Genomic DNA, 12,486 nt, shown 5'->3' on the forward strand with positions numbered 1-12,486 from the left:
CAAAGCCTGATGTTAGAGTGATAGTCATCTTCATTTTAATTGTAGGTAATTGAGGCTCTATAAGGTTCAGTGGTTGAATCCACTCCCTGTATCACAGAGGGGTGAAGGACAGAGCTGAGATTCAAGTCCAGGTCTGCATGGCTCCAGAGCTCATCCTCTGTTTACTGTAAAATATCACATATAATCTAATATTATACCCATCAGCCTCATGTCATTGGCCAGTTATCATGTGTAAGGTTTACAACTGAGAGAAAATAGTCTCCAGTGGCTCCTGTTTTAGGTCAGACAGACTGTAGGCACACACTGAGCAGGAATCTGCCTGCCTGATCCAGCACTGGGCCTGCACAGTCCCCGTGGCGAGTTCTCACCACAGCAGGCAGAGTTCTGCCCCGTACCCTCCCCGACCCCTCTGTACCCCAGGCTGGCAGGTGAGTGGAGGTGTGAAAGTTTGCTCCGCGCCCTTCACATAGTGTTCCAGTTAGGGATTTATTGAATGATCTTAAGTTATTTCTCATTCAGATTTGTGGCACACTTACTTTCTTTCACACTCAGCTGTGTTTCATGTTCAACTTAGATCCAGGTTCAAACTATTTCACAAGATGATTTTAGATTATAAACTAAAGAGGCCGAAAAGGCAGGAACATTCAAAACAAATTAGGCCTCAAATTATACAATTTCATAACTAAGTCTGCAAATGTAATCTTGTGTTGCCTCTCCTCTCTGCTCGGGGCCACCGTGATATCTTCCTGGTGTTTTCAAGTGAGGTTCTGGATATTTATTCTGAAGACCATTTGCTCCGACTTCTTATGTCTTACCTCCCTTTGCCCACAAAGAAACCTCTTTCCCCCGGTCACGTAATGTTCCCTCTAAGACTATATCACTTTCCACACCTTTCCATTGCCAACACTTCCAGAGGTCTGTCACATTCTCTCTTCACAGATGTGCCCAACATGGTTCCTACCCCTCCACCTTCCACCCACTTCTAGAAAGAAATACACTTCTCACAGAACACTTTAAGTCCAGGCTTAGGGAAGCCACTTAGCTCCCAGAACCCATGGTAGATACAGTTGCAGGTAATCTGGGTTCTAACGAGCACAGCACAAATTCTTACCAACTTAGTCTTCATGAGCAGATGGGACGCAGTCCTCCTCCTAGCCGAATTGTTAGCAAAAAAATAATAGCAAAGCCTTTGCTTGGGGTCTTTTGGGACCAAACCACTTAATAGAATATCCCAGAGAACATTTTAATCCTTATAATTGAGGTATTTATCATCTAGAAATAGAGCCATTTCTATGTTGCCAGGTACCTTAGGCTATTTGAGCAAGACCTCAATGCTGGGGTGATTGCTATGAATGCTAAGCCAGTCACCTGGGTGAATAGCAAAATAAGATTTTAAACAATAGTCTGGGCAGGTTCTATGCAAGGGAGAAATTTGGCTTAACCCAAAAGAATAGATTTTTAATGGTGGAAACTATGGGTAGCATATTAGCAGCAGGTGAAAAATGTTGTGCGGGAGGCTTCTGCCTTCCAAGCATTCCTGTTTGTCTGCCTGTGATCCAGACCTTCAGAATTTGCTCTCATGTCCAGGTAGTTCGGTGCTGGTGGGAATATCTCAAGTAATGTTTAATATTTAGTAGTGAATAATTTACGCGTAGTTTTCTCAAACTTCCTTTGCTCCTTTGTTTATTCATTCATATAATCAGAAAATTATATGAACCAGAGATTCAAATATGAGATTATTACTTTTAAACAGTTTACACTGTGTCAGAGAGAAAGACATTTTAGTGGGAAACAGCATATGATTAGTAAGCGCTATTGTTGAGTTATGTAAAAGGCCCCGTGGAACACAGAGATAAGAACCAGTTCTGCTTGAGGATCGTGGAACGCTCTGTGGAGGAGATTGTGTTTAAAGTCGCAGCTGGACACCTTCATTAAGAGGTGAGGTGAGAGGGGTGGCATGGGAGGAGGACATTTCAGGCAGGGGTGGGGTGACCTACCATCCTAGTTTGCTTGGGCCTGAGGGAATTCCTGGGGATCCAAGACTTTCACTGCTAAAACCAAAACAGTTCCCAAACAAACTCAGATGGTCAATCGCCTTAGAGAGGGGGAAATTTATGCTCAGCATGAGAATGGTTTGGCCCTTCCCATTTCTACAATAATGGTCTGTTCTATGTAGGTCAACGTCTCTTTTCTCTTTAGATACCTTTTTTTCTTGCCTAGCAAAAGTTTTACTTATTATGGGTTATTTACAGTAAGAGCTTTAAGATCCACTTTCTATAACACGTCACACCTCATTTGCTCTCCTAAACCAATGCAATGCCTCAATGAGTCCTCAAGCAGAAATGAAGAACTGAGATCTGTTCTTACCTCTTGCTTTTAGCTCCCCTTCTCTCTTTCTTGTGCCTCTTTCTTCTTTCTGCCGACTTCCTTCTCCTTCCCAGTCTCTGTCTCCTTCTCTTTCTTCAGCACCAAATGCCTTCTCTGTTTCTGAGGAAGCAGCAGAGGAGCCTATGTGATCCAGAAAACTTGTTCTTGGGTTCTGGAAGCAGAGATGCAGGAATGGACCAATAAGGCACTAAACAAACCCATTTAGAATCTCAAGAAAGAAATATCTAACAGCATAATCATAACAACAACAATTTGATTTCTTCAGAAGCACTCCAATAGCTTCACTGGCATTAGCTAATCTTGTGCAGTGAGGAGGTGCAATTCCCTCTAGCCTGGCAGATTCTGTTTGGTTATAGTATTTATAGTGGCTCCTTTTCAGAATCTGATTCTCTGCCCTTTTCTCCTAATGAATCTCCATGTTGGTGGAAATACATTTATATCTTCCCTCCTTTAAAAACGGAATATGAGACTAGAGACAGACGGTATCCTACCCCCAATCCTCCAGGTTCACATATGTAACATATCTCTGTATTGTGTATTCAGAGGCGCTTTCCCATCTCTATACCTAACAACCACATGAACAAGTAGAACTCTGGGTGCACAAGGAATAGAACCACACAGAAGTTTAAAAGCTTAAAGCAGAAGTGGGGGTCAACAGAAAAGCCTGCAGGTCCTTTAAAGTGGGGTTGTGAGCGCTGGGCCCATCAAGATGCCCTCAGCACACTGCACACCCAAAGGAAGAGCTCACTCTGTGTGTTGACTTCCTGACTGATGCATGTGCAGTGAGAAAGAATCAAACCAAAGACCAAGGAGACTTTTATATATATACTTTTTTAAAAAATTATACTTTAAGTTCTAGGGTACATGTGCACAATGTGCAGGTTTGTTACATATGTATACATGTGCCATATTGGTTTCCTGCACCCATTAACTCGTCATTTACATTAGGTATTTCTCCTAATGCTATCCCTCCTCCAGCTCCCCAGCCCCTGACAGGCCCTGGCGTGTGATGTTCCCCACCCTGTGTCCAGGTGTTCTCATTGTTCAATTCCCACCTATGAGTGAGAACATGCGGTGTTTGGTTTTCTGTCCTTGTGATAGTTTGTTCAGAATGACGGTTTCCAACTTCATTCATGTCCCTACAAATGACATGAACTCATCCTTTTTTATGGCTGCATAGAATTCCATGGTGTATATGTGCCACATTTTCTTAATCCAGTCTATCATTGATGGACATTTGGGTTGGTTCCAAGTCTTTGCTATTGTGAATAGTGCCACAATAAACATACGTGTGCATGTGTCTTTATAGTAGCATGATTTATAATCCTTTGGGTATATACCCAGTAATGGGATTGCTGGGTCAAATGGTATTTCTAGTTCTAGATCCCTGAGGAATCGCCACACTGTCTTCCACAATAGTTGAACCAGTTTACAGTCCCACCAACAGTGTAAAAGCATCCCTATTTCTCCACATCCTCCCCATCATCTGTTGTTTCCTGACTTTTTAATGATCACCATTCTAACTGGTGTGAGATGGTATCTCATTGTGGTTTTGATTTGCATTTCTCTGATGACCAGTTATGATGAGCATTTTTTCATGTGTCTGTTGGCTGCATAAATGTCTTCTCTTGAGAAGCGTCTGTTCATATCCTTTGCCCACTTTTTGATGGGGTTGTTTGATTTCTTTTCTTGTAAATTTGTTTAAGTTCTTTGTAGATTCTGGATATTAGCCCTTTGTCAGATGGGTAGATTGCAAAAATTTTCTCCCATTCTGTAGGTTGCCTGTTCACTCTGATGGTAGTTTCTTTTGCTATGCAGAGGCTCTTTAGTTTAGTTAGATCCCATTTGTCAATTTTGGCTTTTGTTGCCATTGCTTTTGGTGTTTTAGTAATGAAATCCTTGTCTATGCCTATGTCCTGAATGATATCGCCTAGGTTTTCTTCTAGGGTTTTTATGGTTTTAGGTCTAATATTTAAGTCTTTAGTCCATCTTGAATTAATTTTTGCATAAGGTGTAAGGAAGGGATCCAGTTTCAGCTTTCTACTTATGGTTAGCCAGTTTTCCCAGCACCATTTATTAAATACGGAATCCTTTCCCCATTTCTTGTTTTTGTCAGGTTTGTCAAAGATCAGATGGCTGTAGATGTGTGGTGTTATTTCTGAGGCCTCTGTTCTGTTCCATTGGTCTATATCTCTGTTTTGGTACCAGTACCATGCTATTTTGGTTATCGTAGCCTTGGAGTATAGTTTGAAGTCAGGTAGCGTGATGCCTCCAGCTTTATTCTTTTCGCTTAGGATTGCCTTGGCAATGCGGGCTCTTTTTTGGTTCCATATGAACTTTAGTTTTTTCCAATTCTGTGAAGAAACTCATTGGTAGCTTGATGGGGTAGTCTAAAAATCACCTTGGGCAGTATGGCTATTTTCATGATATTGACTCTTCCTATCCATGAGCATGGAATGTTCTTCCATTTGTTTGTGTCCTCTTTTATTTCGTTGAGCAGTGGTTTGTAGTTCTCCTTGAAGAGGTCCTTCACATCCCTTGTAAGTTGTATTCCTAGGTATTTTATTCTCTTTGCAGCAATTGTGAATGGGAATTCATTCATGATTTGGCTTTCTGTCTGTTATTGGTGTATAAGAATGCTTGCGATTTTTGCACATTGATTTTGCATCCTGAGACTTTGCTGAAGTTGCTTATCAGCTTAAGGAGATTTTGGCCTGAGATGATGGGGTTTTCTAAATATACAATCGTGACATCTGCAAACAGAGGCAATTTGACTTCCTCTTTTCTTAATTGAATATCCTTTCTTTCTCTTGCCTGATCGCCCTGGCCAGAACTTCCAACACCATGTTGAACAGGAGTGGTGAGAGAGGGCATCCCTGTCTCATGCCAGTTTTCAAAGGGAATGCTTCCAGTTTTTGCCCATTCACTATGATATTGGCTGTGGGTCTGTCATAAATAGCTCTTATTTTGAGATACGTTCCATCAATACCTGGTTTATTGAGAATTTTTAGCATGAAGGGCTGTTGAATTTTGTTGAAGGCCTTTTCTGCATCTATTGAGATAATCATGTAGTTTTTGTCTACCAAAGACCAAGGATTCTAATTCTCCAACAAACAAAAATACAAACTGGGAGAATGTTGTCAGTGGCACTTCCTGCCCTACACCACTCGCTTTTATAATTATTTCCCATGATCCCAGTGTCCTATTGACTCTTCTTAACCCCCAATAGCCCAAAGCTGTGGTGCCCAAACAAAGCTTCTGTTTTCCAGGAAACAGCTGATATTCCCATTGTCGTATTCCTTATTTTTATTCTGTAAGATTGGGAGAGAGAATACAAGTAGGTAAAAGTTACAGGTTCTAGCATCAGACCTGTCCTCCACTCCTGGCTGTTGCTTACTACCTGTGTGACTTGGGCAAATCACTTCTTATCTCGGAGCCCTTTCCTTTATCTGTAGAATGAAGATAGCACAGATTACCTCAAAAGATTGCTGTGCAGTTTAGCTGGAATAAGAGTGGAGACATGGGGGTCTTCAGGGACTCAGGCTGACTGAGCAGCCCCGTAACCACTTTTTTGAAGGTTACTGGTTGACTAAGCCAAAAGGAAAAGAGAGCTCTGAAGGATGTCTCATTAGCACTTTAAAGTGAATAGCAGGTTTGCTCATGTCTGATTGGCTAGAACTGGTCACATGGTATCTATCACTCAACCAGGAAGAGTTTGGGAAGTACAATTCTCACAGGTGCCAGGAAGGCACAAAGCTGGGAATATTTAGCAATTAGTACAGCATGCAAAGTACCTAGCACCATGACTGGCATGTTCTTTGTGCCACTCCATGCCAGCTGTATTTTAGTTCAGATCTGTTATCTATAAAATGTTGTACATGTATTGTTTAATATATTCAAAAGTGTTAATTGCTGGTAATTGATATATTACATCCTCCCTTTCAGAAGTTCCTACAGCTTAATAGAAAATTCCTGGAGTGACTCAGCTCTCAGTAACTCAGTGAGTGGAAATATTTGGAGGATTTCCTGAAGGAGGTAGAATTTGAACTGGATTTGGATGTTTGCATAGCATCTCAGTAACAAGCTATCAAGTAGGACTTCTGACCCATGGCACGGAGTGCCTGAGTTCTTTGCTTTGCACATGCAATTTATTTATTTATGATTTGCCCATTTCTTTATTCATTTAGTTATTCATTAAATGTTTACCAAACGTTTATATGTGCCAGGCACTGGAGATATTAGCATGGAAGAAGGCAAAGATGTTTCTCTTTGTGAAGCTTGCATTTTAGTAGGAGAAGACACTAAACCAAAAAAAAAAAAAAAAAAAAAAAAAAAAAGTAAATATAGTAATAGTATAGTAGGTGGTGAAATGGTTACCAGTGAATGAAGCAGAGTAGCGAGTAGACATGCCAGGGTTACAGAGAGTGGGAGGGTGTTGCTATTTTGTTGGGGGTGGTCAGAAAAGCAATTGAAGGGGCAGGCTCTTTGCAAATCTAAGAGGGGAGCATTCAGACAGAGGGACCAGCAAGGGCCACTGCTCTGAGGAGAGAGTCTTCTGGACCTATTTGGGGAAAGAGTGAAATGGTGGAAAGAACAGAAACTAGGAGCTGGGTCATTATCAGAGTTTTAATCTTGGCTCCGTTGTTGATTTGCTGCTGTACTTGGAGCTAGCAATAAATAAATTGGTTGCGAGGATCCACTGGGAGCTAGGCTGCCTGGGTTTGAATCCCAGCTCTGCCCTTTACTAACTGGGTAAGTGGGGTGAGTTACTTCTCTCTCCAAGTTTCAACTCCTCCATCTGTACATGGGGTGGGGATCCTCACACTTCATGCAGTCTTCGGGAGAATTAAGTGAGTGAATCCACACAGAGCATTGAAACCAGGCCTTGACGTGCTGTGAGCCATCTCTGATGTTAGCTATTGCTATTAGAGCAAGTTATTTCCCCTCTTTGGGATTTAATATCATCGTCCAGCGATTGTGAGCTTTGGAGACATGGTCTCTTTAGCTTCTCTCAGGAAGTCTGAGGCTAATTTATATGTTATTCTGTGGACCATTTGCTTGTCATTTGCTCTCTCCTCAGGAACTGTGTTTTTTCACAGTCCTCATGCTGGATTTAGCTTCTTTCCAGTGAAGCCGAGCATGGGGTACTTCATTTGTCTTTGCTAGACTTCCACTTCTCTCTGCCTCATTGGTGGGCTTTATTCCTTCCTGGAACTTTGCACATCACTTCAGTACATTTTGTTGATTAAAAACATTCTCTCCACAAACTTCAATACACTGGCAAAGGATCTCTGTAGCTGAAACTTTAAAACATGAAACTGCAGGCTGCTTTCTGTTTGGAGACTGAGCATCTGGGAAAGATGCCATTTGAACTGAGGGTGCACCAAGTCATAGACACTCTTGGATGGCCCTTCCTGCAACATAGTCACAAATGCCAACAAGCATCTTACTGCTCTAGCCACGTGCTGTGGTTGCTAATCATATAAAGTAGTACATTTGAGAACCCATCCTATCCTTGGTCTGAACGTTTGTGTCCCCCCAAAATTTACACATTGAAATCCTAAACACCAAGGTGATGATATTAGGAGGTTGAGCCTTTGGGAGGTGATTTGGTCTTGAGGGTAGAGCCCACATGAATGGGATGAGTGCCCTTATAAAAGGGGCGTAAGGGAGCTTGTTTATCTTTTCTGACATGTGAGGTTACAGTGAGAAGATAGGATCTATGAGGAAACGGGCTATCATTTGACATTGAACCTTGGTCTCCAGATTGTGAGAAAGGTTTTTTTTTTTTTTTTTTTTTCTTATCAGCCACTTGATATGGTATTCTGTTGTGGCAGCTCAGACACAGTCCTGTGTCTTTAGAACTCAGGTACATGGTACGCTCCATCAATGCTCATGACCATTTGGTACTCACGCTGGAGTGTGGGGGTTCAGAATGAACAACTGAGACCAGCCGTGCAGCATCTGTCCTCTTTCTGTGAACAGTGCCATTCTGTATGTGACATGGACTCTTAGCTTTAGACCCTACAGATCACGGTGCCGTGTCTTTCACAGAATGAGTGTGCTCAGTACTAGTGATACTAAGCTGGGCGATAAACCCTGCTAGGCCCCAGAGAGGTGCGGCCTGCATGGAGTGGAGAGTGTGTGGCCAGGTGAAGCAGCCCAGACAGAAGTGCCAGCACCACCATCCCCGAATTGGGTGACCTCAGCCATGCACCTGAGCTCTGGGCCTCATCTTTCCCATCTATACCATGTGGGCATGTAGCTTTGTTTTGACAAATAAATGACAATATATGCTTTCAGAAGCTGGCGGCTAGTAATCTTATGTAAAGAATGTGTGTATTTATCTTGCCAAATAAATATATGGTTGCTCTTCAATTTCAGATCATGACAAGTCGATATCATAATGAATTTGGTGTATTTCTTGGTCAGGGAAGAAGGAGAGAGAAAAAAACCCAGTGCCTAGTGATGACGCCAAGTCAAGGTAAAACCTGGCCAAGGGTGGACCTGGCTCCAGTGTCTCTTCCAGTTCTCCTTCACCCTGAGGATTACTCATTCATCTCTATGAATGCAGATTTATGGACCTATAAATGAATGTATGTGTTAGGGCCACCATTGCTTGTTGTAACTCCACAAAGCATGTTGATCACAAAACCCATAGAGGGCCATGGAGGCCCAGCCTGCAACCCAGCCCATCTGCTCCCTGCATCCTCATCCACTGCCTTCCTTACCACCACCCACCCACATGCCAGCACTGCCGCGCTGCCTCTGCTCCGGCCGTCGCCTGGCCTACACTGCCTTTTCCTCATCGTTCCCAAGGCGACGCCTAACACCTAAAACTGCCTAGAACCACCAGGAAGGCCTCGCTGGCCCAGCCCTGCCAGCCCGGCTTCCCCAGGCGCGGGGAAGTCCTTCTTCTGGGGCTGCTGTGTGCACCTCTGTGCCGCCACGTCTCTCCTCACACGGTGACTTTCGGATGATGCGCCTGCCTCCCCTTTCCATTCACCAGGACAGGGTTTTGTCTTTTCATTCCTGAATCCAAAGCTCACCTGCCACCAGAGAGTGTGTGAATTTCCGCCGAGCACACGGAAGGCCTAGGACGCTGTGGGGGAGGAAGAGTGAATGACTTCCTTCAAGGCCTCCGGGCAAAGCAGCAGAGCAGCGGGAATCGGAGCCGGAGGAGGCTGGCTCCTCACCCAGAGCCCTCCCTTGAGTCAGGTGGCTCTTCTCTCCCATACCCCGCGTCCGGCGCTTGGCTTTGCTCCCCGGAGTGGGTGGCACCGCGTGGCCGCCACAGGCACAGCATCGCCTCTAGGTATCACCCTCCGCACCCAGGGACGTCCCCATCCCGGTGTTCACAGCTTTGCCTTTCTTGATGGCTAAAGCAACAGCGCCACCTTCCGGCCTCAAGGCCACAGGTGTGGCCAGACCTGGGAGCCCTTGGGCGCCCTCTTGTGGAATTTCAGAAGTTGGGCTGCAGAAATGACTCCGTTATCCCCAACTGACCACGAGGACCGCTGGGCACTTCCACCTCTGAGGTTTGAGTGGTTCAGTGGGCCTGTGCAGGGAAACCCAGCCTAGAAAGCAAGTCTTTACAGCTACCTTGGCGTAGAAGACCAGGCATGTGAGGTCATAAGTTGTCAGGCACAGGTGACATATCATGATTCCTGGAGACAAAATGTCCAGAAAGCTCCTCTAGGCAGCAAATAAAGAAGTTATGGAAAGGAACCGTGGAGAAAAGAGAGGTGAAGGGAAAAGAAAGGGAATGTTATTCTGACCCACATGCCTCACTGCTAGGGTTGAAGTCACTAAAAAGGCCATTTAGGAAGAGCAGGCTGGAGTTGACAGCCTTTCCCCAGGAGTCCCCTGGTGTTTCCAGGTCCCCCAGTTTGAAGCACTCAGGAACACACTCAGCCCCTGAATCTTCACTCAGCTCCGTGGTGTTACTGGCAATCGTTGGATGTCCCTGGCTGGGGCTCAGCCTCGGCTCCTGTGTCAGCCACATAAGAATCTCAGCATCTTGGGAACGTGAGCTCAACTTGAAATACACTTCCCTGAAAGGATTACTTTGTTTTGGGACAAGGCTCATATCAATCTGTCCTGCCAAGAGATTACTGCTGTTAAACTGTTGGTTTTCATTGCTGTCAAACATAATCTTACAAGGAGAGAGAGGGGCAATCACTCTCAATGCCCAGCTACAAGACGACTTTTGACTGGGCAGGACTTTTCCTGGCACTCTCTGGAGAATAAAAAAGGAATATGTAGAATGACTGTTGTGTGATTAATGTTTACACCCACAGTGCGGCTGAGCCATTCCTAGGGGTGCACTGAGTGGGACCCCTCCACCAGCAATGACCCTGCTGGCATTTCGCAGGTGCCTGGGGAGAAGGCCCATTGAAGACCTGGGGCTGAAAGGGCAGCTCAGCTTTGCACATATGCTTGGATTTCTTCTCTGTTCCAAGGCAGACAGTCCTCAGGGTTCGGCCCAACACAGTAAGGATGGGAAGAATAAAGAAACAATGTTCCAACAGTATTTCTGCAGCTCTAAGCTTCTAAAGGGATGCTGGACCAACTAGCATAGATGCTTCCTTTTCTGTAATGCCTCGAAAAACACTTGGGAGTGTGAAGGAGTGAAATTTTATGCTATTGGCCTTGTTCTCGTTTGCTTTTATAAAATTATTCTAATGCAAAACCTACAGAAAATTGGTAACTCAGAATCTCGCCAGATGAACTGTTACATCGGACTATGCTCTAGGAAGAAGTATTAGAAATCAAAGATATTAACTTTCCAAGTGTTCATTTCCATCTGAGTCCCTCTCTGGGACTCAGTTTCCTACTCTGTACAATTGGGAAGGTGACCTACTTTCAAGGACCTTTATAGTTCAAATACTCTTCGGTTCTGTGAAAACAAGCCTTATATCATCCTGTGGTGGGCTGCATGTCACATTATCACACAGAGTGGTCCTTGATTTACAGAAAAATATTCATTTGCTCATTCATTCACCTATCCACTCATTCAACAAATAGTGAGCACCTACGATATTCCTCACATTGCTGAAGGCAGAGCTGTAGGGTGAGCTGTGAATAAAGCAAGGTGTTGGCCCTCATGGGGCTTGCATTCTTATGGGAACCACACACAATGAAAGATTTAAACATATATAGTGTAACCTGAAGTGATGTAAGCCAGGCACAGAAAGACAAACACTGCATGGTCTCACTTAAATGTGAACTCTAAAGAGCTGGATTCACAGAACCACCGAGTAAAACGGTGGCTGACAGGCTGAAGGGTTGGAGGATTGGGGAGATGCTGGTCAAAGGACACAAAATTTCAGTTCGACAGGAGGAATAAGTTCAAGAGACCTATTGTACAACATGGTGATTACAGTTAACAATATATTGTATATTTGAAAATTGCTCAGAGAGATTTTAAGTGTTCTCACCACAAAAAATGATGTGAGATAAAACATATGTTAAATAACTTGATTTAGCCATTCCATAATGTATACATATATCAAAATGTCATGTTGTACCCAATAAATCTATACAGTTTTGTCAATTAAAACAATTAAATGTAGCGTAATGTAATATAGTATAACAACAGAAAATAAATCAATAGTAAGTGCTATGAAGAAAAATCAGCAGGATAGGCATTACAGGATAAGGAATGCTATTTTTTAGACAGGGTGGTCAGGAAAGCCTGAGAAGGTGGCATTTGTGTAGAGACACTGGAGTAGGGGAGTGAACCATGCCAGGTAGAGGAAAGAGCAAATGAGAGGCTTCACATTCAGGCATGTGCTTGGTGTGTAAGGACACTGGGAGACGGGGGAACGAGGCTGTATTCCTGGATGTGGTCTTAGGTTTTGATTCTAAGATGCCTTCAGAGTTTAAGAGCATTCTCAAGAGTCAGTGTTGTGTGCAAGGCTCATTGCTAGGCTCTGGGAGTACCCAAAGATAAAACACAGTCTGTGCTAGAGGACACTCCTAAGGGACACGCACTCATCTACACAAGAGAAGGTACTGATGGTGGAAGGAGGTGTGTGCCAAGAATCCAATGCATGGCGCAGATACTGGTTCTGAAGGAGCTCCAGAAATGGGGAC

The sequence above is a fragment of the Macaca thibetana genome, chromosome 14 (genome assembly GCF_024542745.1).
Source record: "Macaca thibetana thibetana isolate TM-01 chromosome 14, ASM2454274v1, whole genome shotgun sequence".
Classification (NCBI taxonomy): domain Eukaryota; kingdom Metazoa; phylum Chordata; class Mammalia; order Primates; family Cercopithecidae; genus Macaca; species Macaca thibetana.